Source organism: Meriones unguiculatus, chromosome 9 (assembly GCF_030254825.1).
Source record: "Meriones unguiculatus strain TT.TT164.6M chromosome 9, Bangor_MerUng_6.1, whole genome shotgun sequence".
Lineage (NCBI taxonomy): Eukaryota > Metazoa > Chordata > Mammalia > Rodentia > Muridae > Meriones > Meriones unguiculatus.
Window position 1 is genome coordinate 26,762,507 of NC_083357.1, and position 22,028 is coordinate 26,784,534.

The 22,028-nt window shown below is 44.9% G+C and overlaps 1 protein-coding gene across 2 annotated transcripts in view; it reads left to right on the top strand.

Annotated features, from left to right (window-relative positions):
- Ptprg (protein tyrosine phosphatase receptor type G) overlaps nucleotides 1–22,028 on the top strand; it is a 684,542-nt gene that overhangs the window by 58,210 nt on the left and 604,304 nt on the right. The gene's annotated exons all lie outside the window — the stretch shown is intronic.

Consider the following 22,028-nt stretch of genomic DNA (forward strand, 5'->3'; position numbering starts at 1 on the left):
GAACCAGCACAGTGGGAGAAATGATGGCTCCTGCATTAGTCAGGGTTCTCCAGCAGGGATTTATTAGGGTGGCTTACTACTGTGGTCCAGCTAGTCCAATGGCTGTCTCCCAACAGAAAGGCCAGGAATCTGGTAGTTGTTCAGTCTGTGAGGCTGCGTGTTTCAGCGTGTCTTTACTAACACTGGTGAAGGAATGTTCCAGCTGCCGGATAGGTGAACTTGCCGACAAGAATTAGAACAAGCAGGCAAAAAGCAAAGGCTTCTACCTTTTATATGAGCTGACAGCAGAAGATCTGGCCTTGAATCTGGGTGGCCACTCGGACCTTAGATGATCCAGATTTCAGGTGGGTCTTCACACATCAAATAATCTGGTCCAGAAAAATCCCCACACCTGTGCCCAAATGCTTGTGTTTTAGATGCACTTAAGTTGACAGTGAAGATTAGCCATGCCAGCTAGTGAGAATGGACTAGTCTCTACCAGATTCTGTTTTGATGGAGGACGCTGAACATTCTGATTTCTCCTTGTAGTGGACAGGATAGATAATTGAGCAGTATTAGAGACTATGACATTTCTTCACCTCATGGAGAAATGCAAGATTGGTTTGTAAAGTTTCCCTGCTGTATTAGCTTTCTTAAAGGTTTTTCTGTCCGTAGCTTCAGTTGTACAGTGGAGCCAGCAAAGGCTCTAGCGACCCCACTCCAGCCCTCATGAGGAAGCAACAATTTTAGGACTCACAGCCAGTGCTGCAGGTGGATCTCAGGCCATTGCACCATACTGGTGAGTCAGTTCCTAAGCTCTGGCACTTCAGACTGGGAAAGCCAATCTTTAATAGTAAGTGGAGAAAAGGCACGGGGGAGATGGCTATGTGATTGGAAAAGGATCCGTTAAAGAGGAAAGAGAAAGCTTGCAGTTGCTGTTAGAAGAAGCCAGTGGAAGAGCTGCATGAGAAAGATGTCACCTCTATAAGGATTGTAAGAATCCTTGATCAAACCAAACTGCAAGACATAGCAGCAGGCAAGCTAAGGCTATTTTCTCAGTTTACTGTCAAACACCAAACACAGTATGTGAGCTGTGTTTTGAAAATGCCCTGGGTCATGAGGGCGGGGGCAAACCAAAAGCTAGCCTGCTGGCTTTCTTGGTTCTTAGTTTACACTGGCACCTGCCTTAGTTACTGTTCTATTGCTGAGAAAAGACACCACGACCAAGGCCACTCAGAGAACTCATCATTTAACCGGGGGTTTGCTTATTGCTTCAGAAGTCTAGTCCATCAACATCCTAGCAGGGGGTGTGGTGTGAAGGCAGGCAAGCATTATGCCGGAGTAGTAACTGAGGATTATGTCCTGATCTACAGGCAGTGTGTATGTGTGCGTGTGCATACACATTGAGATATAGTGAGACAGAGACAGAGAGACAGACACAGACACAGAAAGACAAACAGACACATATACACACACATACACAAACACAGAAAAAGAAAGAGAGTGCTTGCTTGCTTGCTTGCTTGGGCCTGGTGTAGGTTTTTGCAACCTCAAAGCCCATCTCTCCAGTGATACTCCTCTAACAAGGCCACATCCCTGAATCCTTCCCAAACAGCTTCACCAACTGGGCATCCACCCAAGCATAGGAGCCCATAAGAGCCATTCCTGTTCTGACAACCATAGCACATGTCCCTGACGCAAAGAATTTGCTGAGTTCAGGAGTGGCTCATGACAGGGCAGTCCCTTCCTCACCCGTCCTCCTTGACCAAGGTTCTGGGTTGTTTTGATGGTGCTTTACAGTATGGCGCTGCTAGCTTTGGGTTTGGCTGAAAATGAACCTGGGATTTGAATCCTGACTCTTCCACTGAATTTCTCTGGGCCTCTGGCTAAGTTACCCAGTCAAGATCCACTCTCTCATACCTTCTGATGGAATCTTTGTATTTGGAAATGGCCACAGCCCGTTCTGAAAAACTGTATTTGCCAAGTAGTTCCTTGTGGAAGTGCTGAATGTGGAAGCTTTCCAGCTTCAGGAAAGCTGTCCTGAAAGGATCCCTGAGGTGGATGTGTGTTCTTTCAGGTATTCTTTTTCTTTAATGTTTTGTATTTGAGATGGGTAGTGGTATGGTAAGGGTAGAGAGACAGGATCCAATAATAGTGCATCTGTCTAGCAAGCACAGGCCCCTGCGTTCCATTCCCAGCATATCACGGAGGGAGGGAGGAGGGGAGAGGCTAGAGGAAGAATGCAGAGGAAAAGGAAGGTGAAGAAGAGGAGGAGAGATGGTTTGGAGCTTTGTCATCCATTTTGGGACCATGAATGAAGGGCCAAGGGAAATGCAGACATAAAGCCATCTCCTATGTCCAGACCCCTTGTTTCAGGAAAGAAAGCAACCCTTACATTTTAAGCCTCCGTAATGGGTCTGTGCTGGAAATAGCAGCAGCAGGAGCACACAACTTGTTAAATGTCAGCTTTTCTATGTGGAAAAGCAGCCTGGGACTCACCTTGCGAGGTCGTTCTGAGGGTTCCATGGCAGTGTGACAGTACTGCTTCCTGCTTGACAGACTGTTAGGGCATGGTGTAGGTGAGGTGTGAGTCTGTGAGGATTCTGCAGCAGCACTTTGCTCTTAGTGGCTTATTGATTGGCAGTAGACTAGAAGGCCAGTGTCATGTGTTGGTAGGGCTAGTTTGTTTTTGAGGGCTGAGAGCAAGGTGCTGTTTCCTTCCCTCTTTCCTGGGTGTATGCCAAGGATCTAAGTTGCCTCTTGGTTTTTTGTTTTTGTTTTTTTGTCTGTTTGTTTTATGAAGACAAAAGTCCTGTTGGTATAAGGTCCATTCTAGGATCTCTTGGTAACCTGATTATTTCTATAAAAATCACTTTCCACATAAGGTCACATTCTGAGGTCCTGGGGCTTAGGACTTTCATATCGTTTTAGTTAGGGTTACTCCTGCTATGTTCAAACACCTTGACCATAAACAAGATGGGGAGGAAAGCTTGTTTGGCTTACACTTCCACAGCACTGTCCATCACTGAAGGAAGTTAGGACAGGAACTCAAGCAGGGCAGGAACCTGGAGGCAGGAGCTGATGCAGAGGCTATGGAAGAGTGCTGCTTACTGGCTTGATTCTCATGGCTTGCTCAGCCTGCTTTCTTATAGAACCCAGGACCACCAGCCCAAGAATGGCACCACCCACAGTGGGGTGGGCCCTCTGCCATTGATCACTAATTAAGAAAATGTCTTATAGCTGGAATTTATGGAGGCATTTTCTCAACCAAGGGTTCCTCCTTCAGATGACTGAGTCAAGTTAGCATAAGACTATCCAGAACACTTATGGTTCTTTTCTTTTTCTCAGGTAGCATGTGACCAGTGAAGCTTTATTCATTCTCTCTCTCTCTCTCTCTCTCTCTCTCTCTCTCTCATTTCAGTTGTTGAAAGACGGAAATGTTTTCATGAAAAATTGCCCCAGCCTTTAAAGCATGTTTCTAGAGAAATGATTTTCAGTGTATGTATGAAGATTTCAGGTTCTCGGGGCCTACTGCCACCCCTCTCACTTCAGGTTGTAACTTCAGGGTGGAAAGCATTGTCTCATGACAGCTTTGGGTTTGGGTGTTCCCTGAGCCTCCTTTCACTCCCGTGGCTGATGACTTCCCTGTGTTAGGCCACGCTCTTTAGTGTTCTTTAGGAACATAGCGACACAACGGAGTGTGTGCGTACTTTGAAGGGCAGCAGGCGTTCCCGCTGGCTTCATCTGCCGTAGGTGCAGAGTGTCACAGAATGCCTAAGGTAGGCTGTCTCAGGGTTGTTGGGAATATAGTGAGACTTTTCTGCTTCCGTTGAGGGTTCTGGAAGGTGGGACTCCTTCACTTCACATTCCAGACACAAGCATTGAGTTTCCACCCATACAGGATGTTGCTAACCCTCGTTAAATGCCGAGCTGCTTCCACATGTCTTGTTGCTGCCTTTTCCTTCTTTGCAAACCTTTTAAGCATCAAGACCATTAAGTCTCCAGAATGAAGCTCATTGCTCATGTATTAAGTAAATAACATTCCTGTCCCAACAGGATTTTTTTTAAGGATCATTTTTAGGTGACATTATGTGTTTGCAGGGGCTTGTCTTCAAATAAAAGGCCTAATTGAAATACAGCTGAGTAGGAATCAAGAGTGTAGTTCAAGTTTAAGGTGAAATGATGGTATCTCTCACTGCTTCATAGATAATTACTTTGTATGTGTATTTCCTGATAATGGTTTTCACAAAAACAGACGAGCATTTTCCTTAACCATCGTCATTCTTCCTGTCCATCCTGACAGAGACAGACGGACAGACATTTTCTTCTCTCTCTTAGCAGTGATTGTAGAAATTGCCTGTAGCTTGCAAATCTGTGCTTGCCTTCTGATTTGCCTTGCAAATCTTATGTGCCATTAAAAAGGAATTTGGTGTCCTGAATTCCATTTTTACTTAACATAAGATGTAAGGAGTTGGCAGTTTCTGTATCAGCGGAAAATATGTGTAGAAGACTTGAACATTTTCTTTTATCATTAACATGTAAACATTCAAAACCCACATAAGCCAAGGAATTGACAATGCGTAATAAACTAGAAAGAGAGTTTGTTGATTCTTTCTGTCTGTCCTAGTGATTTTTTCAGCGCCTCCGTAAGCCAGGGAGGTAAGGAAGGGAGGTCAGTGCTGCGTCGAGGTGCCAGCAGTGGGCAGCAGGTATAATAAACTAGCATGAGGCGTTCATGCTGGCAGGAGGGGAGCTGGTTGCTGGGAGGTAAAGCAGTATAGATATTGTACTTTGCCACCCAGTTTCACCTACAGTATGTTTTGGGAAACAGAGTAATAACTGAGTTCAAGCCTCTGAATCCAATGCCAGAGTAGATCACAGCGTAAAATGACAGAACTTTTGAATGCTGTTAGCAAAACAGAATGAGGGAGGTTCATGTGGATGGCCCGGTTCTTCAACCCATGTATCAGTGTATAGAGGCAGAAAAAACCCTTTGGACTAAAGAAGACTTCAGGACTGACTTCAGCCAGTCACTGTGAGGACCTGGGTCCTGATTTGCATGGATCGATAATAACTTTCTCAGGGGAGAAACATAGGTACTGGATGCTGTCTGACATGTGGCATTATTGCTACTCTGTAGGTCTAGGCAGAGAGCTGGGTTGGGATGGCTCAGTCTTGATAAAGTGCCCAGTGTGCCAGCAGAAGGACATGAGTTTGACTTCTAGTGTCTGAGCAAAAGCCAGATGCCAAGGTGTGTTTGTAACCCCTGTGGGCAGCTATGGAGGAAGGTACTCTAACTTGACTCCTACTTTGTGTGTGCATGCGCAAACACAGACAGAAACATACACACAGGATACCTTATCTTTTAGTGACAGATACTGAAATTATGGGGGAAATTTTGAAGCAATTTGGCTGGGTGTGGTGGTATACTCCTTGAATCCCAGTACTTGGGACAGGAGGCAGGCAGGTTAGGGGTTGAAGGTCAGTTTGGGCTACATGAGGGCATGTCTCCACCCCCCCCCCCCCCCACTAAACAAACCAAACAAAAATTCATTTTCCATAGACAATGAGTTGATGTCCAAAGAAATAAGCATTGACATACACGGGGCATGGTCAGCAGAAGGAAATGCATGTGTGGGCATCCCTCTTTTTGAATGTTGAAAAATTTACAGTACAGTTACAAAAATAAAATACTAAGCTTGTGTCCTGTTCTTCTTTGTGACCACTGACTTTCCATGTCTTTCTTTTAAGTATTCTTTGTATAATGAATATTTAAAGCCAGAACCTTATACCTCAAAGAACTCTTAAGTATAAATATCTTCACTAAGTCTACTAACCAAGTCTTGCAGAATTAATGGGCATTTAATGACCCACTTTCCTTTATTTGAGCCCAGCCCTGTGGAATAGAGGGGATGTTTTATTCATCAGACTCTTTACTGATTATTCTTATTTTTTAATTTTAGAATGCTATTGTAGGAATTAGCAGGTGTTTAATTATCAATGGGAGGATTCTTTATTTGCTGAATGCAATGGAAAGCCACTAAAGACGTTTAAAATATGAAGGAATTAAATGGAGAACTTGGGGGTAATGAAGTCTGTCCTTTGGTGTACTGTACCGGGTTCATTGAGGTCGAGCAAGGTGAGGTGTGGGTTTGTGTTTTACAGCTTAGCTGTAGACTGAGCCAAAGCCAGATCTTTCTGTCCTTTGGTCAGACATTCCTGAGCCAAGAGAACAGCAGCCGGCATGGAACCCTGCCAAGGTCTTGGGGTCACACTAGATGGGTAGGTTGATAGTTGCCATAACCCTGGATTATGGACAAACTTTATGCCCTGTCTTATGTCAGGCTGTTATTTCCATTTTTGAACTTTAAGATTAGTATATAATGGGACAGCTTTCCTTAACACAATTACTTCCTGTTCTGATTTATTTTAACACTGTGCATGTGTGCGTGTGTGTGTGTGTGTGTGTGTGTGTGTGTGTGTGTGTGTGGTATGTATGCATGAGTGCAGAGGCTTGCAGAGGCCAGAGGCTCTGGATCCACTGGAGCTGGAGCTATAGGTGGCTGGGAGCCGTCCTTTGTGTGTCCCGGGAACCGCACTCTGTCCTCTGCAAGAACAGAGGCGCAATGCAGCCTCCCTCATCGAGCTTTCATGTGCGATTCGTTGTGTTGCATCTACCATCCACTCTCCCCCTTCTCCTCGTCCACTCCCACGTATGATGTCCACTATTCTCCTTTCCCCTCTGGACTCCTTGCTTAAATCTCCCCTCGCTCTTTCTAGTTTTGTGACCTCTCTTCACTCTCATTCCCACATACATCTGTATATGTAAAAGTTAGAAGTGAGGACAGCATTTGATAAAGAACGTGTGATGTTTGTTTTTCTGAGCCTGGGTTACTGCACTATAATATTTTTCAGTTTTATCCATTTTCTTAAAGCTTCATAGTTTGATTTATCATTACAGTTTTAAAGTGCCCCTGAGTTTTCTTTGCACTGTTTTTCCTCACTGTCAGTTTATCATGGAGAGTGTGTGGTGTGTTCATCTGTTAGCCAGGCACACAATTGTATGGACTTTGCTTTTCTGTCTAACTCACCTTGTCCTATTGTGTTGCCTTAATCTTTCTAGCTACTTTGCCCTGTCAGCTTCTGATGGTGCAGTGGCCATGGCCATGCTCAGGTGTTCACATCTGGGGAAAAGCTGCGGTTCACTTCAAGGTCTGGGGATGGGGTGTGAGCATCCTTTTAGACAGTTCCTAACCCTGCACAATGGACTGCATGAAGAAAGTTTAATTTACTTCATTAAAAACACTACAGAAGACTTCCAATTGGCAAGAGAGAAAGGAAACCCAGCTAATGATCATGTCTCATAAAAACCTTTTTGTCAGTAAAGACTGAGTTAAGGTTTAGTTGTGTTTATAACCAGTGTGATGTATATCCAGGATGATGGGTAATGGGGTTGCTTTCTCTCTTCTTTTAGATATTTATTATTCATTTATGAGGCAGTCTCATGTATCCCAAGCTGGCCTTGAACTTCTGATCCTGATGGTGCTCTCTCCTAAGTGATGTGATAACAGGTGTGAATCATCAGGCCCAGCTAATCTTCCCCCTTCCCCCACCACGGTGCTGGGGCTTAAACCCAGGAACCTGTATGTGCTAGTCACCTAGGCTATTTTCAATGAAAAACTTGCCCTCTGTTGACATCATGATGAGCCCTGCCATTGAGTCCATCATGGCACACTTAGGTACAGCCATGAGTGGGCGTTTGTATCATTGTCTTAGTTTGTTCTTTTCTTTTCTTTTTTTAACCTGTGAAGAGATACCATGACCCAGGCAACTCTTTAAAGAAAAACGTTCAACTGGGGCTGGCTTTCAGTTTCAGTGGTTGAGTCCATTCTCACCCTGTTGGGAAGCACGGCAGCGCGCAGGCGGACATGGTGCTACAGAAGGAGCTGAGAGTTCTACATCTGGATCCACAGGCAGCAGAAGGAGATTGTGTGCTGCCCTGGACATAGCTTGAGCATAGAAAACCTCAAAGCCCACCCCCACAGTGACACATTTCCTCCAACAAGGCCACTCCAACGAGTGTCACTCCCTATGGGCCTGTGAGGGCCAATTACATTCAAATTACTACAATCATTGATACAATTATAGGCACCTATATGAATGTTAGGGTTTGTCCTTTACATTTATAACTGAAATAGTCTCTTCCTCTCACTCTCTCTCTCTCTTTCTCTCTCTCTCTCTTTTTCTCCCTTTCCATTCTTTTCAACACAGCCTTTCTTTGTGTAGCCCTGGCTATCCTGGAACTCATTTTGTAGACCCCAGGAGGATGGCCTCAAATTTATAGAGATCCACCTGCTTCTGCTTACCGAGTGCTGGGATTAAAGGTGTGTTCCATCATGTCGGGCTCCCGAAATATTTTTAAACTAATCCCAGGAGTGCACTGTGTCTGTAGGCTTCTGACTACTTGGGCATGGGTAAGAAGGCAATGGAAAGAAGAAGGTTTTCTGTATCCTCTGGACACTGTTCACATGGCCACCCAGAGGGGTCTTCCCATTACTATCTTGCTGATAGTAAGGAGCCTCTCTTGTGCTTGGGCTCTTCTGTACAAGGGCTCTTCTGTACAAGGGCTCCTCTGACCATTAGGCCATGATGTCTGCTGTTAAGGATGTTTGCTGTCTTGGAGCAATGGACAGTAATGTTGGAGAAGTGAGTCAGACTGGGGCAGTGTAGCCAGAGGCACTACACTCGGGCCGATGACTGAGCTGAGCTCATAAGTTCTTGGCTACAGGTGTAGGAACTGGCTAGCTGCCTGTGTTCAAGTGGATAAGGTAGGGATAAAGTGGGGTGGAGAACTTGAGGCTCTTCTTCCTTCCTGCACTTTCTTCCTGCTGCTTTGTGCACAGGTGTTGTTGGTTTCTCCAATTCTGTTGTTTTTCCTTTTTTTTTTTTTCTGGACAGGGTCAAACTTTGCAGCGCAAGATGGTCTTGAAATCAAGATGCTTTTGCACCAATCTCCCACGTAATGGCATTATAGGTGTGAGCCACTAAGCTTGGCTTTCCAGGCCCTTTTAGCCATGGTATTAGCCAGAGCAGAAATTGAGATGAGCATTCGTCATTAACTTAACTCTTAAGAAGTTGGCTTGAGCCTGCTCACGTCACAGAACCCTCACAGGAATGGCTTGCTTAGGGTTTTCTGTTTGAAATACTAGGTTGTAAACCTTTTGGTAGCTGCTGTAGTATTCTTCCAAATCACAGATGCTTTTTTCCTACCAACCTCCACTAATAAGACATTCACTGTCTGTAGAGAGGTCGTTGGGTGATCCTTCCCTCAGCGTTTTTCTTTCTCTTCTCTTCAAAGCTGTGATAGAACCCAGATCCTATGGCTTCCTGGGTACAAGTTTTACCCTTGGACTATGAGCCTTGCCTGGAGGGCATGTTTTAAAAGGTTGGCGCAGCCAAAGCAATTTTTCTGTTCACCTGATATTCTTTGCAATGCGTTTGTGGTTTGGCATGGTTCAAAATATTTATCTTTTCAAATCTCTTTGACAACCAGGGTAAAAAGCAATATTAACACACCCTCTTCATAGTGTTATAATAACTGTGAGCTACTTAAAGAATAGAATCTAAATCTAAGGCAAGTGGCTTTATTTACTTCCTAAAAACTATATAAAAATATAAAAATAGGGTGCCAACTTCTTTCCAGGTGCAAATTTTAAGTGTAGATGTGCTTTTTAAAATTATTTCATTGGTTATATCCAAATCCATATGGGCAAATTTTTAAGACTTTTGTTTTCAGTAATGGTAGGACTACTCTGTGTTAACGCAATGTTGTGGCACGTTCTTTTAATCCCAGCACTCGGGAGGCAGGTTCTGAGTTCAAGGCCAGCCTGGTCTACAAAGCTAAGTCCAGGAAAGCCAAGGCTCTGTTACACAGAAATACCCTGTCTTGAAACACACACACACATACACCCACACACACCCACACACACCCACTTCGTGTTTATTTTGCTCCTTGGTCAGCTAGGAAGGACATTGCAAGCAGGTTACATGCGCCTTGTTTGTGACGTAGGCACAGGAGGAGCATACCTGAGTGATGTACGGCACTGCCATGCAAGTATACTGAGCTTATACAAAGGCAGATGTGTTCTCAGCTAGGACACAGAGTGCAGCTGCCTTCACTGTCCAGGGTGGAGGCAGCTGAAGAGCACGGTCAGTTCTGCAGAGGCGGCATTTGGGCAAGAATCTGTAGCCTTGAGAAAAATGACAGAATGCAGGCAGTGCTTAGAACACTGGCTGGAAAACGATGTAGTCTGGCCAGGCAAGGCCACAGGTGCTCACAGCCTTCACGTACACTGGAGCGTAGTATTTGCATTGAACTGAAACACATCCTCCTGTTTCTTTCATGTTATCTTTAGATCACTTACAGTGTAGGGTAAATGAACAAACTTTGCACAACAGTGTATTAGGTAAGCACACGAATACACATAGACCTTAACGTAGTGTGAGTGACGTATAAGGGATTTTTCTAATCGTTGCTTCCGGAGTGTAAGAACAAGGAAACTCTGGTGCACCCAACTGTGCGGTTTTAACAGTGGCCTTTGCCGGGTTGAGTAAACCTGTTTCATGCCTAGTGTGTTGAGCGGTTTTTGTCTTTTAAAATCTGTGAAACAACATTGAATTTTGTCGAGCACGAATGTTTCAAATAAATAAATAGATAGAATAGATCTTTCTTTTTGAAACACAGACTGCAGGTGACAGTTTTCGTTTGTACCCTCGCTCAGCCAACTGAGCTCACTACCTACCCTGACCAGCATCTTTCTTAGGGTTAACGTCTCTGGCAACAATGTCTGTCCACAAGACTCCACACACTTCTGGAATGTGATGCCACATCCAACTTGAAGACCTTACCTGTGTTTGTTTTACAGGCACAAGACTGTCACCGTGCTGTTGAGTGAGCCAATTTCAAGCTGTTGATATAGTTCAGACCTTGGCAGTTGTCTAATCTCCTTGAAGCTTTAGTGTTTGATTGCCTTCAAATAGTCAACGGCGTGTAAGCGATCTCAGAGTGAGAATATGTCTAAAGCCTGTGTTTATAATAGGCAAGGTTCACAGGAGAGTTGAGACCTTGTAAAATACAGGCATGGGAACAGAGAATAAAGACTTAAAACTCTTCTCGTCAAGGCCTGTCAAGCAGCCACATCGCAGACATGATTTTGTTGTATGGAACATTTTTTTTTTTTTAAACACACAATTTTTTTGAAATGAGGTCTTATGTAGCTAAAGATGTCCTTGAACTCAGTCCTTCTGCTTTCATCTTAAGCCTTAGTTTCACAGGTGTCTAAGCCATACTTGGTTTTATATGGTACTAGTGATAAAACAGGGCAAGCACTCTCCCAACAGAGCTATACCCCTAGCCTTTAAATTTATTTTCAAATTGATGTATGAGAACATAAAATTGTGCATATTAATGACATAGCCCATTTGATATTTTGATGTGTATATACAGTATGTAATGTCTAAAATCTGATGGAACATATTTATTTCCTCAAATACGTATTATTTCTTTGTGATGACAATAGTCAAAATCCTTTCCTGTAGCTTTTTGGGTTATATATTATGCAGTCACTGTCTATACAGTCATCTTAGTGTGCCAGGCACCCCAGAATTTCCCACTCCTACTTGAATGTCTCTGTATCCCACCATATTTCCTGACCTTAAGAGCTTCTGTTCTTGATGTTAATTCAGCAAAATGAGTTGCAGAAAGGCAAACCTGTCCATCAGGAGACTAAAAGACACATGAAATATAGAAAAAAAAGGAGCCCTTAACATTCCTAGTAGTTATAAGCTGGCTTGGCTGGCTGAGAACTTGGAATTAAATGCCCTCGCTGCTTGCGTTTGTGCTAACTTTATAGAGATAGGATTCATATAGTATATAACTCACCCATTTAAAAAAATGGTCTTTCTTTTCTCTCTTGGTTTGATTTTGAGATGGGACCTTATTACGTAGTGCGGGTTTGCCTTGAACTCATGATCCTTGTGCTGCAGCCTCTAAGCTCTGGCTGGCATTAAAGCTATGCACCCCCACACATGAATATCGGTGGGCTGACACTAATGCTGAGCTGACCTTGTGATGTGACATTTGTTCTGTTCCTTCCCCTAGAGCACTATTTACTTACCAGCTGGTAGTGGGTCCATTGGCGGAAAGTATGAAATTCTGATCAGCTGTGTTTGGGAGCCATTCATTTTAAGCATGTGTCTGGTGCCAAAGGGTGACAGCGTCATTCTCTGTCACAGTCTGACTCAGATTGGAATGCTCTGCAGACAGAGTATGCCTCCCCACCGTGTCTTAGCTTGTTTCTGTGGAGAGGGACAGAGCTATCTTCCTAGGCATTGGTTTGCGTGTAATGGGAGAACTCACACTTTTTTTATATTGGTGGGAAGCATCTATCACGTAAATTCTGGCCTGGTTTCCTCTCATTGTCATAGTTGCTTTAGTTAAGCTCCTTAAAGCCCAGCTTAGTTCATTTTCTCATCTGCAGATGAAAACAGTGGTAAGACTCACCTTACAGAGCTATTGAGAGGACTCCATATCGGCGTCCATGTGCGCACGCATGTGCTAAGCATGTTGCTTAGAGTTGCATTTCAAGGAAGGACATGTTGTCCAGACAATTACATGAGACTTCCTCAGAGGGAAAGTGAGAATTACATGGACCCAGAAGAAGATTTCCCATGCTGCCTTGTTTCCATGAGACTTCCGTTCCCGGGAATCCAAGTTGCCTGTGAGGCGGTGCCCAAACCTATGAGCCCTTAGCCTTCCTAGCACTGACCAGGTCTGCCCATTCCTCAGTAATCTTGACAACAAAACTGGGACTCAGTCTTGGAAGACTTTAGGATGCAATAAAAACATTCTTGACTGGTTTTTGGAGGTTTGGTAGCCATGGGTTTGTTGAACTGGAAGGTTTTTGTTTGTTTTTTCAGGAATTGTGATGTGAAGTTAGTAAGGGTTCCCAACTCCTTACCCTCAGTCCTCAAGAACAAAGTGCTTCTGGGTTTGGAGGTTTTGAACTGGCATTATTTTGGAACATTTACATAGACTACTGGTTTGGCATCCCGGATCTGAACATTCCAACTCTTAGCTGCTCTGAGTGCCAGCTTCCCCATGGTTGTGCCATTGCTCAGAGTGTGTTAGGGTTTGGAACATTTTAAATTTGGAGTTTTAAGCAAGGCATGGTGGTATACACCTTTAATCCCAGCTTTCCCAGAGGTAGAAGGAGGCAGATCTTTGTGAGTTAGAGGCCATCCTTGTCTACAAAGTGAGTCCAGTACAGCCAAGGCTACACAGAGAAATCCTTTAAAAAAAAAAAAAAGGAGGAGAAGAGGAATTTTAGGATTAGGAGCAACAATTTAACACTAGGGCCCGAGGTGCCTCACACGTGTAATCTGAGCACCTGGAAAGCCAAAGCAGGAGGATTACCATGAGTCTAAGGATAGATAGTGTAGGCTACACAGTGAGTGAGTTTCAGGCCAGTCTCTCATGCAGAGTAAGATGATGTCTAAATAAAGAAACTAACCAGGACAAATGCTTTGGGTAATTGAAAGTGGTCTTTAAAATAACAGGCTGAGAAGTGAAGGTCTTAGTGCTAATTTTGTTCAGAATTGATATGGAAACGTGTGTGTGTGTGTGTGTGTGTGTGTGTGTGTGTGTGTGTGTTTCAAAGACCGCTTTGGCTTATCAGTGTTGCTTTATCTATAAGTGACAGCATGGTTCCTCAGTCGGTTGTGCCTTCTTATGTCTGCCTTTTCTTCTTGCTCGTTGCCTTGAACTTATTGCCATTTTGTCTCATTCTGACTTGTCCTGGTACCAGCCTGTTGTGTATCGGTGGTTCCTGGATCTTGTAAGAACGGGGTGCATCTCAGCTTTGTGGGCTGGGTATGGGCTTGGTGCAAGGTGCTATCACTATAGTAGTTTCCTAGAGCTACACAATCTCAGCACTTTAACCTGTACAAAGTGATTCTATCACAGCTCTGAAGATCCGAAGCCAGCAATCATTGAGGCTGTGCTACCCCTGAGACTCATTTCCTGCCCTAGCTTTTGGTAGCTGTTGGCATACCTTGACTTGAGGTGCCTTCTCTGTTAACATAGTTCCGTTGCCTCCTTGCATTTGGCTGGTTGGTCTCTCTCAGTTACACACTTGTGAGTATACATGGCATGGGATTTAAGTCCCATGGGAGCAATCTGGGATCCACTCTGAGACTCTTTCGAGTGCTCATAGATTATAGCCATTAGATATAGATTTATCATTTGCATGGGGATGGGTAGCACTGTCATGATCTAAACCACCAGATTGCTGGTAGCCAGCAGAAGCAGTAATCCTGGATGCTAGCTGCTGGACAGAAGGTGGCTGTCTTTCCAGAGCTTTCCAGCACAAAGCAGTTATGCTGGCCAGTTTTCTGTGAACCTGACACAAGCCAGAGTCTCCTGGGAAAAAGGGACAGGATCTCAGTTGAGGAATCCCTTCCACCAAATTGCCCTGTAGGCAAGCCCGTGGGGGCATTCTCTTGATTAATGATTGATGTGGGAGTGCCCAGATCACTGTGGGTGGTGCCGTCTTGCTCAGGTGGTCTTGGGTTATATAAGAAAGCAGGCTGAGCAAGCCACAGAGAGAAAGCCAATAAACTGCACCTCTCCATACTTCCTGCCTTCAGGGCTCTTCTTGAACTCCTACCCTGGCTTTTCTCAGTGATGGACTACAATATAAAGGCTGAAATAAATCCTGGGGGTCCCTGTCTTGGCTTCCCTTGATGACAGACTGTAAATTATCGGCTGACATGAACTGTTTCTTTGTTGCCTTTGGTCTTGGTGTGTATTACAATAACAGAAACAAACTAATAGGTCAGGCTTCATCTTGAAGCAGGACTACTCCTAAACCTTCCCACCCCGGTGTCCCCTTCCTTGGAGAATCTTGGGGTATCGTCTCTTAACCTTGAACTCTGACTGGTCCCTACTGGCTAGGCATTTCCATACTCGCTCCATCTGCTTTCTCACAGTTCTGCCTGTGGTCCATGATTGACAGCCCCGTTTCTTGGTTGAACACTTCATGTGAGCATGAAAATTCATAGCAGCCTTAAGGGAGGACTACCGCTGCTGCGGTCCTTGGGTAGAGAACAGCCGTCACTGTCTTGTCTTTCCCAAAAATAAACACTGCTGTCAGGAAAAATCAGAGAAGGCTAGCCTGGTTGCTCCCAGTGTGCAGTTGGTGATGACCTTCCTCCTCTTCTTCCTCTCACTGGCACAACTTGTCAAGTGTAAACCAAGAGCCAGGTTCTGTACCAAGCACTAGTGTTTAATCCTAATACAACCCAAAGGAGTAACCATTTCCTGCCCATTACACAGATGAGGCAAATGCCTTGGGGGGAAAAGAAATCACCTGCTACCATCATGTAGCCAGCAAGAGTTTACACTGTCATTCCAGAGTCTGAGGATGAGCTATGTGACCCTGCTGCTTTGTCATCCAACAGGTAGGTCCTCAGGTCACATCCACGGCATTGACTTTAGAGCCACTTGCATTGGGGTACTTTATGCTCTGACTTCTGGTGTCTTCTTGGATCACCTGCAGAATATGATGGCTCTCTGGCGAACAGGGCTCCGGCTCTAGAATTCCTTTTGTCTCCACTAGTGTTCTAAATGAGATGGTTTTGTTTCTCTGCAGAGAAAGGGATGGGTTGCACAGCAAGCACCCTTAGCTGTTGGAGGTTCTCTTGTGAACAGTGGGAAAGATATATATATATATTTTTCAGCTTTGGCTAGGGAAAATTCATGCTGGTTTTTTCTTTATTACATTGCAACTGGAGGCATGTTTACAGGGAAGAAGCCTGCAGCTTGATGTGTGTGTGTGTGTGTGTGTGTGTGTACAAATGTGCAAATGCACATGTGCTTGTAGTTATTTATACTAGTGCGTCTGCCTGTGGAGGCCAGAGGAGGGTGTAGTCTCTTTGCTGCCCCATTCCTTACTTACCCTTGAGACAGTCCCTCACCGAACTTAAGTCATTGTTTTTGCTAGGCTGGGTGGCAGCGAGCTCTCAAGATCATCACCCAGGCCTTGCTGCTTTTGTGCAGTGCTGGGCATTCAACCTAGTGCATTTACAGCATGTGTTCTGACCCATGAGCCATCTCCGTAGCCTCACCTTTCCACTGGTCTCCTGGGAGTTCCTGGTAGCTTGGGAGCCACAACAGTTCTAGGGATGGATACAATTCCTCTCTTGCAAAGAGCATGCCCTCAGTGCTCAGGCTGCTGCTGTGGACCATGGCTGTCATTCCCTTCCCCTTCAGGATGGCTTTGGTCTTGAACACAGAATTCAAATCTCAGGAGGGCAAAAAGCCTAGCTGATGGTCATTCCATGAACCGCAGTTGCAGTACAAGACATTTATGTAGCAATTATCATCGCTTCACTCATCTATGGGAGAGAGAAAAACTCCACATGCATGTTTGTCTTTGTCCTTTTTTTTTTTTTTGCCACCCTTTTCATGACTTTTTTTTTTTTTAAGAGAAATCCCAAGATAGTTCTTCTGTCATTTGTGTAGCCATTTTCAATTCCTTTAAGGCTTAACAGCTTTGTCTAGCTGCAGATGGACTTGTGGTTCTGTTTAGACAGAAGACGGGCCATTGGTACTCAGGTAGACTTAATCCAGGTTTAAGAGTAACAGCAGATGCCCTTATGAAGTCTGGTAGTGATTAAAAACTTAAAACAAAGCCCATTAATTCTTAGTGTGGTTTGGGAGGGGTCTGCCCAGTCTAGAGGGCAGGGGTTCCCATTCCAGGCCTTAACTTAGAAAAAATTAAAAGCAGGACGTGAACCTTGCTGGCTGCTGAAGCCTGAGATTTAGAATGGATGGGTCTAATTTTGTTTTGCATTTATATTTAATGGCTGGGGCCCCTTTCCTGCGGGCTGGTGCACATTCAGCTAATGAATGCTTTCTGAGGAGACCTGGATGGCAAGAGGGGAAGGGCCTGTGCGGCCTTCCCCTCTGTGGGTCCACAGACATCCATGCACCGTGCTTCTCTCTGGCAGGGCTGGCTGGCGACCTGTTTCCATGCTTCTCATTCTGCTGCCTTGCTGGCTTATAAAAATCAAAGCACTGAGGCAGAAGCCCAAGTGCTGACCCCGAGTTATTAGCTGGGCACTTTAGCCATCTTTCTCAGCCACAGGCAGTGACCCCGAGCGGGGGCGCGTGGCTTTTCCGCCTTGGGTCCTTCCTCCTTCCAATTTGTGAAGGCGCCATTCAGCGGAGCTCAGGCTGGGGGTTTCATTTTTCCCATATACTTTATCCATGTGCACTGCTTTGCTGCACTCATGTGAGGAGCTTTCCTAGCTCACTCCTCACCTTGGGCTCATGTCGCAGACACCTGATTGGGTCTTGGGGATTATCTCTGTGTCCCTCTGACATTCTGGAAAGAAATTAAGGGGCAAACATGTTTTACCAGCCACCATCTGCTGAAGGGGGGGCAGTTTGCATCATGTTTTCTCTCTCTTACACACAGACACACATACACACACACATACATACATACACCAGAGAAGGAGCCCCAGATGAAGAGAGACCAACCCCAAACAATCTGTCACCCATTGCCCAAAATAAAACACAGAATTGGGTATGACTTGTCTATCTGTCCATACGTGTGAATTCAGGTGCATGTGGAGGCCAGAAAAGGGCATTGGATCCTTTGGGGGAATCTTCTTGAACCCCCAAACTATTGAAAATAATGAGGTTTTTGGATGTGACTTCTAGTCATACTTTATGTACTGGGAATTCTGATATGTAAAACCTGTGTGTCTGAAGAACAAAGAATAAATGGACTGATGAGATGGCTCAGAATTAAAGGCACCTGTCACCAAGCTTGAAGACCTGAGTTCTAATCCCAGAACCCACAGGCTGGATGGAGAGGAACAAATCCTGCAAGTTGTCCTCTGACCTCTATGGGTGCGCCAGGGAGTATGCATCCCCACACACCTGCACACATACACCCACAAAATGAACACGTCAAAGTATAACATCTTAAAAGGAGAATGATTAAAAAGCAGAGGCAGGAGAGTCAAGGCCAGACTGTGTAAGAGAAATACCCACCCCCCAAATGTAATAATAGTAATAATAGGGTTATGGCTCCCTTGTAGTATATGTGAGGCTTGGATTCCACCTCACCCAACCTCCCTGAAAAATCCAAATAGAAACACAGCCCTGGGTAGCCAAGACAAAGGCAGGTCTCCCTCAGTGAAACCATTACAGGTATCTAGAAGGACAAAGTGGTGAAAACAGAGGGTTGTTTCCGAAGACCTCATAGAAACCACCCAACCAGTCGCGTTGGTCAGATATGTTACCTAGGCGGTGAGCCACCTCAAACAACCACGCAGGGAAGTGAGTGGTGAGTCCACACCACCTGGAGACTGTGCAACTCTCATACGAACTGTAAATTGCAAAGGAGAAAAAGAGCTGGAGAGAAAACATACATAGGTGGAAGGATTAGAGAGACAGACCTATTGTACTCGTCACTTGTCCAGTAGTGACCGACAGGCAAGGCGGGCCTTGCTGTTCATCACAGGTTGAAGGGATGTCTGTCATGACAGGAAGCCAGGGCAGCAGGAACATGAGGCTGTTGGTCACACAGGACACTGATACAGGTGTTGCCCTCATATTCTCACAGCTCACATTATCCCGTTTTCTAGCCAGGACCCCCAGGATGCTTCGGCACTTAAGGTGGAGCGTTCCGCCTCAGTTACGGTAATCTTGTAGTCCCCCGCCGTGCCCACCAGGGCTTCTCTCCTAGGTGATGCCAGATCCTGTCAGGTGCACCGTCAGCATCAGTCAGCACACCAGTGTGGCCCTCATTGGCATCCTGATCTAGTAAGAGAGCAAAGACTGTATTTGGAGATCTGAACCCTAATTAGAATGACTCAACACTTTTTATAGGTGTGCATGTTTCCGAATGACTGTATCAGGTTTGTTTCAGACATCATGGAAGGAGAATGAGGGTAGTTGTTGGGAAGCAGGATTAGCACGAGTTTATCCTCTGAGGCAAGTCATGAGGACACAGCTTGGGCTTCATAACACATGTGAGAAGTTTTCTGTAATTGAAAACTAAAGGAGGGAAATATGGCTTAGCAGCAGCAAAGCCTTTATTGCTTTTCTAATATAAAGCCACATATGTTCTATGTAATAAATACCGCTAAAGTAAATGCTTTGAATATTTTGTTAAATGCGTGTGTGCATACATATCATCCATTTTAAGATGGAAGTGAATTTATGCTTTTATCATCTGCCTGTTGTTGCACTGATCTCTTTACTTTGAAAGCTGTCCTAGGCCATTAAACACTCTTCTGAAATTTTTAGAATCAACTGTGGAGAAATGTTGATTTAATGCTTGTGCCCTGATTTTACTTAGCTCTTCCCTTATTGGTAAGTAAATGGTGCTTACAATTTTGGATGTGATAATGAGTTCTGTGATGAAATCTTTCTAACTAAATCTCAACTCATATCCTTCTTCCCTTAAAATAAATTCCTTGGAAGTGCTAAGTTGCTATTTATACAGTGTTTCAGACAGCACTTGCTCATGCTTCACTTAGGACCTGCACTTACCTCCTTTTGTAAGGATTTCATTTACTTCTTGAATAAGCTTCTTGAGGCTTCTTGAATAAAAGTTATTTTTATAAAATTATTTTACTTGATTTTTAATGGAGAAAGAGAGGAGAGAGAGAGAGAGAGAGAGAGAGAGAGAGAGAAAATCTGTGATTATGAATGCATGTGTGTGTGGAGGCCTGAAGAGGGCATTGGCTCTTTGGAACTGGAGTTGGAGGTAGTTGTGAGCCACTGAGTAGGTGCTGGGGGCCAAACCAGGGTTCTCTGGAAGAGCAGTGTATGCTCTTAACTTCTGAGATAATGCTCTAAACCCCATTTTCAGTTACTGCTTATTCTTCCCCAAATTGTGCAGAAGTTCACTAATGCTCATACAGTTGTCTTTCATGGCTGAAATCTTCCAGGAACTGTTCTTAGGAGAAATGGGCAGCTCCTAATTGTTCCTCTGATGCCTGTTTAAGCGACATCTGTAAGCTCCGGTGGATATTCATCATTCTCATGACACTAAAATACTGAGTCCCCACTTAGGCTCTGCTGTTTACTAGTGAGAAGGACGTTTTTCTTTGTAAACATGGAGGGCTGCAGATGAACTGGTAGGCGGTGCCTGTGAAGTGCGGTTTGTGCAACTTTAGAGAAAGAGCTGTGCATGTGTGCGAGTGTGCAAGAGCACGTGGCTGCAAGTGTGCCTTGCACCGTGCTGTATTTGGAGGGCAGAGGACCACTTCTTGTGTTGGTCCTCAGGGCTCTTCCATCCTTTGTTTGAGACAAGCTCCCTGGTTGGCTGGAACCTCAATATGTAGGTCGAGAGCCATTAAGCTCCCAGGGGAATCATGGGTGTTCACACAGCACCTTACTTTCCACCTGGGCTCTGGGGATCTGAGCTCAGATCTTCCTGCTCGGGAGGCCAGCTCTTCTCTTAGCCTTTTTTTCCAGCCCAAGAAAGAATTTAATAGGAGTCATTACCACTGTCTAAAATGTTTTGGTTTGATTTGGGCAGCTTGAGTGTAGCCGGCTGTGGTGTAATTTAGTTCTGTCACAGAAATGTGTTTGGTGTTGAACACAACAGGGCAGTGATGTGTTTTCTCTTTCTTCTCTTCACACCATGAGATGGCCCCATCCTTGAGAGACGGACATGGTGTGTCATTGCTTTGTGTTTCCATGTGCCCCAAAGTCAGGCTCCCTGTGTGGATAAGGGATGTTTGTTAAAAGTGGAGCCTCTCAAATCTGAAACTTTATGAGCTGGCCTGACGTGGAGTGGAAAATTCCGCACCTGCCGCCTGAACCGGGTCACAGCTGAAATGCTGGTGCACTGGAGGGACGCTATGAAATGAAAGGGGCTCTGTGTGTGTGGTGTACACAAAATCCGTGTCAAGTGTAGACTTGGGTCCTTCCCACACACATCTCATTGTGCATATGCAAATGTCTCATGATCTGGAAAGGTCCACAATCGGCAAGTAGCTCTTTTCTCACCCAGACCTTGCAGAGAAGGGCTGTGCAGCCAGTGCCAACCCAGTAGCGAGTTTGGAAAGCTGATAGCTGGGGTGGAGAGCCTGCACTTTAAGACCAATTCAGAAGTTTTATTGTGAAAATGAGAGGCAGGCAGCATGATAGGGAGACAAAGTAACTTGTCCAGGATTACCATGTCAACAGTGAAAGCAAGATTTTTGCCCAGACCTGGCCAAATAGAGCATTCAGGACCGTCACTGCCCTGCAAACCCACCCACGAGGGCCCCCCCCCTTTAAATTATTAGTGTGTGTGTGTGTGTGTGTGTGTGTGTGTGTGTGATATGCAGTAGTGCGGTTGCCTGAGGAGAGGCTGGACTCCCTGAAGCTGGAGTTTGAGGTGTTCGGGAGCTGCTCACTGTGGGGTTGGGAACTGAGTTCAGGGCCTCTGCAAGAGCAGTAAGCACTCAGCTCTGAACCATCTCTCCAGCACGCCATGTGGACATACTGCATGAGTCCTTGCAGGGGGTAGGTTAACATGCCTATGGTGCTTGTGGGCAAAGGCAGCAGTGCAGAGAGAACTCAGTCTGGGTCCAGGCTGTGCCTCACAAAATGTTTTCATCACTGGCAGATTACCTGCCTGGGTTTCTCCATGTCTTAAGTTACTGATAACAGTAACCTTACAGTGAGAGTATTTCCCTAAGTAAAGCAATAGAGTAAGGCATACATACATGTTTACAATGACTAGAAGCTCAAGTGGCACATGAAAGCATCTTCATCAATGATGATACTTGATATACTAGCTTCTTAAAAAATTTAAATTTGATTGTGGTGCTGGGGGAATAGAATCCAGGGCTTTGCACATCCACTGCCAAGCCCAACTCCAGTCTTTGGTTTATATGTAGTCTTGGCTGGCCTTGAACCTCATTCTCTCCATTGCTAGGGTGATTGGCCCTTCCCACAGTGGCTGGCTGACATC